Genomic DNA, 6010 nt, shown 5'->3' on the forward strand with positions numbered 1-6010 from the left:
TGTTTTGCTCCTCCCGCAGGAAGAATTAAGAAGAACTCATCATGCCTTTTAATAAAGCAGGCTTCAATAAAAAGTCAATTGTCTTTTTTTGTTTGTTTGTTTGTTTTTTATAAGCATTTTGCTTTATCAACAAAAATGAAGCATCCTTTACTGAGGCTGCAAGTAAAGCCATGTTTGTAACTGCACAAGGCACTTGGAGACAAAGTGGGAAAAGGAGATGAGGGCCTAGAGATAGAGCAGTGGAACACAATACTGAGAAACTGTGGGTTAGGCTTGGAAGAGTTGAAACCACAGTAAACACCTTCATAGATGTCAGAGCTGTCTCAAAGATGGCTGCCATCATTCCTTCTGTCTGCATAAGCATATACTTCTTCTCCTCTATATTGCAGAGGGCTGCAATCTTACACACATTTCCAGTTCACCTGACCAGCTGGCCTAATCAGATTAGGCTCAGTCAATTGAAGACAGTAACAGTAGGAAGGAGCATATTCTTCTTCTTGTCTTTTTAAGTACAGTGATTGACTCTAGGCTCCAGTGTCTTTGGCATTTCTAACAGAGGTAACAGGAGCTGTCCATGAGCTTCAGTAGTTTGAGCAGCTGGGGCAGTGTGTTTAAATATGTGCCATTGGCCACTTATTCTGCAGTGGCCACCATAAATGACTGAGTGATTGCAGTCTGAATTAGCAGTCTGGGTGGTTCCAGCTATATTATCAGCAGGCTCCAACAATGTCAGAAGTGTGATGCTCCTGAGTTTTGCTAAAGCCACCTCCTTCCTCTTTGCTCATCTATCCCTACATCTATTAGAAATATCTGAAATGTTTTTTGATTGTCTAACTAGACAACCATTTACACAATTTTTGTAGCCAACAGTGCCTTCAGGAAATAAGCACTTAAAGAAGAAAATTTCAGACTTATCTTTCCCTAGACTTAAACGCGGCAATAACCTCATTATCAGTGGAAAAAAAGATACTGATAATTCACATATGCAGAGGCAAGATATTTATTTAAATCGCAACCTGGTATTAGCTGAAATAAAAAGTCTATTGAAGGTAAGATGTTGGGAGACCAAAAGACTGCTACAATCAACTACCGTGATGGTGGGCTGGCTATTTCTGACTGTACTGGAGAGTTACATAAAAGAAAATTAATCACTCAAGGCTTTAAATTCTCAACTCAATATATGGCCAGAGGACTAGAGATCATTTGTGATGGCCCTCAGACAATTCCTTATCCTTTATAGAAATAAGACATAAGAGATATTGCTGAAAATTAAGCCCACAATTTGATTCTGCCAATTGTGGAATTACAGTGTAAATCTGACTCATAGCTTTTCCATATTACTTAAGTGAAAGTCAGTGCATTGGTTAAGAAAGAATGGAACCCCAAAACAAGGAATGGGAAGATTTAAACCTGAGAATTATGAAGCCCCAAATTTCCTTGAGCTTTTTCTTGCTATAGAAGCAGCTTCCCTCCCTGGGTCTGAGAAAGCTAGTCTTCCTTTCTACAGGACTCAGTCCGTGCTTCTCAGATGTTAATGCACATAAGAATCACCTGAGTATCTTGTTAAAATGCATATTTTGACTCAGTAGGTCTAGGGTGTTGCTTGGCTTTCTGCATTTCCAGAAAGTGCTTAGAAGATGCTGATGCTGCTGGTTCGCAGATTACACTTTGCACACCAAGAGACTCAATATGAATTTTAACCATGGCAATTATATTGCAAGGGGATGCTCATTTTACACCTGGTCTATTCTCATCACCCTCCAAAGTTTCCAGACCCCAAACTGGAACTCAATCCTAGGCCTGCCGTGAGGTAGGGTATAAAGTCTGACCCAGCATGAGATAGTTTAGACTTTGAAATAATTATAAGATTATGCCAATTTATATTAGAAGAAAGGTGAGGAATAGGTGTGGAAATGGATCCTAAGATCGTTACACCAAGGAGGCAGGAGATAACATTAGATTGGGCCAAACTTGTGCATATGGATTCCATGGGTTAGCCCGAGTATCTGGGAGTGGCTATAAGTCCAAGTTTGCTTGGTTAATTAACTGAAACCTGGACCAACTATGGCCCACCTCCATTGGAATTATAAAGTCATACATGGGTGATATAGGATAGACAAATATTTTTAAAGGTTTAGACAAATTGTCATGTTGCAGTGGAATTTATAAAATGAGACACAAACACTTGTACATCTACTATACCCCCAAGAGAGGCCCAGAAAATAGTTCCTTCATTAAGGTATTGATAAATGCATTTGTAAGGGGAGCACCAGAAGCTTGAAAAACCCTTGGTGTCAGTCTTCCACATGCCAAGATCACTGGGAAAAACTACAAGGGCTCCTGATTCAATGGGAATCATGGACTCCCAGAGTAGCAAAGTCCAAGAAGCCAAGCTGCCAGGACAAAAGTGGGTTTGGTCACTGAAGCAGTGCTGGAACAACAGGGATCCTTGGCAGTGGTGTCCTAGTAATTAAGTACATGGGTGGTTTGATAAAGTATTATTTGATATATACAATTAAAAAACTGTAGATTTGGTGACCAGAATGTGGCTTGAGTCACGACAATGGAAATGTGTTGCATGTGGTTGGGTAACAAAAGCCAAATTAGTTCATAGTTTGGAGTCCTACTGAAGGAAGGGTAGACTGGTTCCACTTGAGAAAGAACCCCCCTCAACACTGCCACAAGAATAGGCTGTAAATATGTCCCCAACCCTTTCCCCAGAGGACCTATATATAGCCATTCATTCCGTTGACTTAACACTAGCTAATTTAACACAAATGTTTTCCTGTGGCTAGGCAGCTAGGAATTACTAGTATTAATGTTGCTGTTGTTATTTGTTCCTCCTGGCCTTTGAATACTTTTATGTGGTTCATTGGAGCTTAGGAGATAAAGGAAGTTTTGGCTTCTGTCTATCTCAAAGTTGTTCCAGTGGGTCTGTGGACACACCTGATTCTGTTATATTCAGTTCAAATGTATTACTTGGCAATCAGCATTATCACATTGCTCCCTGAATCTTGGAATGAGGACTACTATGGCCAGAAAAGACAAATGGTAGCCCCTGCAAGTTCCCTTTCTAACCAAAAGAGTAACCAAAATCAATTGTGCATCCTAGGGAGAATTAGAGAGGTTAGTACCACCAACAGAGACCTGAAAGATGCGGGAGTTTTCCCATGATGTATCTAGTTTTTGACTCATCTACTTGACCTGTGCAAAAGGCAGACTGATCTTGAGAATAACTTGAGTCATGTACATTTGCATATCCCCTCACCTTGCTAACTCATCCTCTAGGCCTTAGGTGAATATTATTTCTTCAAGAAATTTCCCTGACATACAGAATTAGTTTTTCACTCAACTCCCCTCAAAAAGTCAGTAAGGCTAAAAGAATAACAGTAGATGGCAATTACACAGTAACAACACTTGTGCCTCTTGGTCTGCAGTCAAGAAAACAAATATTTCGAACAGGAAATTTAGCAGAGGGAATTGGTTGCAGACTTTTTAGAAGTGCTGGAGGAGCTAAAGAGGATATAAAATTAGATTATTCAGAAACTAGTAACTGCAGATACCACAATTCACTTAGGGCTGAAAGAATAAAAAAGAAGAGGTGGTGAAGAGCTCCTGAAGGTAGGACACCACTCTGCATGTCACTGGTGGGCACTGCCATTGCCATTAGAGGCACATTGTGACTTTCAAACCCACTATGCTCTGTGGAAACTTTAAGGAGCAGTAGAGTCCATTGCCACCCATTGTGACACCACTGGTGGCTCACAGCTGACAGCAGCCCCTGTAGGAATCCCCAATGCCACCGGAGTCTACAGCTGCTAGTAGCCATCAGGGATGCCCACTGCTACCAAAGACATCAGAAGCATTAAAAAAATGGCTCTGCTTTCTTAACACATTTCAGTCTTTCAGCCAGTACTTCCCTTGGGTAAAAGCTAACCAGACATCTACTGGAAAGGGAGTCTGGGAAATGAATTTTGCAGAGATGCAGCCCTCTCAAAAAGGAGAAGAATATGAAAGATATGAAAGAAGGCAAGAGCAAACAAGAAAATAACCAGAACAGCCTACCCTTTTGGTTATTTGACATCCATTCTCCTCAGCTTTCCACCTGTATTTCACTTCTGTACAAGGGCATAATATTCAGGGTAGTATGATGGGATTATCTTAAATGAATGAAATATTTTCATCGGTTTTTCCAAAAGTGAGATGTAAAGTCTCCTCTATATCTACCACTGTAGCCAGCCCTGGGTGAGGCTGTTAAGATAGTTCTGGCCAAAGCCAGTGGTACCATGGAGATGTGCAATGGGAGTATGAATGGAGAGAAGGCAATCAGTCTGAGAGGTATTTGCAGATTTAATTTAACTTAATTTTCAGAATTAAATCTTAAAAGAATTTGTCATATATCACATAATGAACAATGTCTGAAACAATAATTTGCAGAACACTTAAATGTTCTTTATGGTCAAATCTATATTGTCTCCATCCAGACTAAGAAAATAAAATTCAAATTCAATCAAAGAATGGAAGTGACTGCCTATGCATGCACAATTTCCCCATATAAATTTTAACTCTGTGTGTAACTCATGTTGTTTGTTTATGGATGGTTCAGAGGCCTTGGATATTTTCTCAAATGGTTTTATTGTCCAAATCAAGCCCAAGACATCTGCAACCGGTATATCATGAGTCTGCTCACATGATATGATCAATCCCAGTGAATGGCACAGGATTCATTCAAACAATAGAATTTTCAAAGGAGATAGTGTTGTGTGCATTAACCACTACTCATCTAGACTTGTAATTAAAATTATGTAAGCCTATTCATAGAAAAATATTTTACTTCTATCCTGGAAATGGTTTAGAAGCTGAGAAAGTTTCAAGGCTCTTTCTGCTTCTGAAAGTTTGAATTTGCTGAGTGCTGGCTTCAACCTAAGCACATGTGTGATTCTATCCAGAAGCTGATTCCACGCTTCAGTTTCCCCACACGTTCTGTGAAAGTTCGCTAAGTGAGTGGATTTGGTTTTTTCCTTCACTCTCTACCTGTTAAACCTCTGTTAAAGCTGTACTTCTATTTGGAAACCTCTCATTTCTTATCTCAGCCATAGTGACTCTTCCTTCAGGACAGCAGCCTGCCATCCCGAGTTCTCAAATATCAGCTGCTCTTGAGTGCAGGTTTCTCATGCCCCTTCTCTCTTCCTATTGTTCACCGTCTCTTTAATTTTGGTCCAGAAACAGTGTTGGCATAGACAGCAGTGAATTGGCCAGGACATAAGAATTCTAAGAAGTCTAAAAGAACTGGTAATTATGTGAGGTGATGGAGGTATTTACTAACTCACGCTACTATGGTAAATATATAACGTAAAAACCATCATGCTGTACACCTTAAACGTACACAGTGTTATATGTAAATTATCTGAATAAAGTAGGAACAACAACAAAAAAATCCTTTACCAGTATAGTTTGACCACTAAATATTACGATCACTTGTAACATTTTAAATGATTTGTATGATGGGCAGAAGTTAATTAACCACACAAGCAAGCTTTTCTGGGTTGAGTATTACAAGCTAGGCGTTCCGATCTCCACGTTCCCCCTATGTAATTACAGCTTTATTTAAGTAATTACAGCTGTATTTAATACATTTTTGCTAGGAATGGTCTAAATTGACTGGGTGATAATTTTAAGAGAGTTAATTTAAAATGTAACCTTTTCCCACACCGGGAGTCGAACCCGGGCCGCCTGGGTGAAAACCAGGAATCCTAACCGCTAGACCATGTGGGAGAAGACAACTCCACATTGCCATGTGAGTAAATTGAAACATTCTCTCAGCTTCCGCCTTCTGTGTTCGACCCCGCCTCCTGCCGCACTAGCTTTCTGCGCATGCGTGGCTTTTCGGCTTTCCCCAGCTCCCGACGCTTTCTCCGCCCAAGGGTGGGAGCGGGTGCTTTGTCTAATAGACGCCGTAGCCTGCCTGTCTCCCCGCTTGGAGAGGCTGCAGCCAGGACTGAATCTCCAG

At 40.5% G+C, this 6010-nt stretch overlaps 1 non-coding gene across 1 annotated transcript; it reads right to left on the minus strand.

Annotated features, from left to right (window-relative positions):
• Nucleotides 1-5703: 5703 nt before the first annotated feature.
• On the minus strand, nucleotides 5704-5775 carry TRNAE-UUC (transfer RNA glutamic acid (anticodon UUC)). The gene has a single exon. It is a non-coding gene; the product is annotated as a tRNA-Glu (tRNA).
• Nucleotides 5776-6010: the final 235 nt, after the last annotated feature.

The sequence above is a fragment of the Panthera onca genome, chromosome B3, assembly GCF_046562875.1.
Source record: "Panthera onca isolate mPanOnc1 chromosome B3, mPanOnc1 haplotype 2, whole genome shotgun sequence".
Lineage (NCBI taxonomy): Eukaryota > Metazoa > Chordata > Mammalia > Carnivora > Felidae > Panthera > Panthera onca.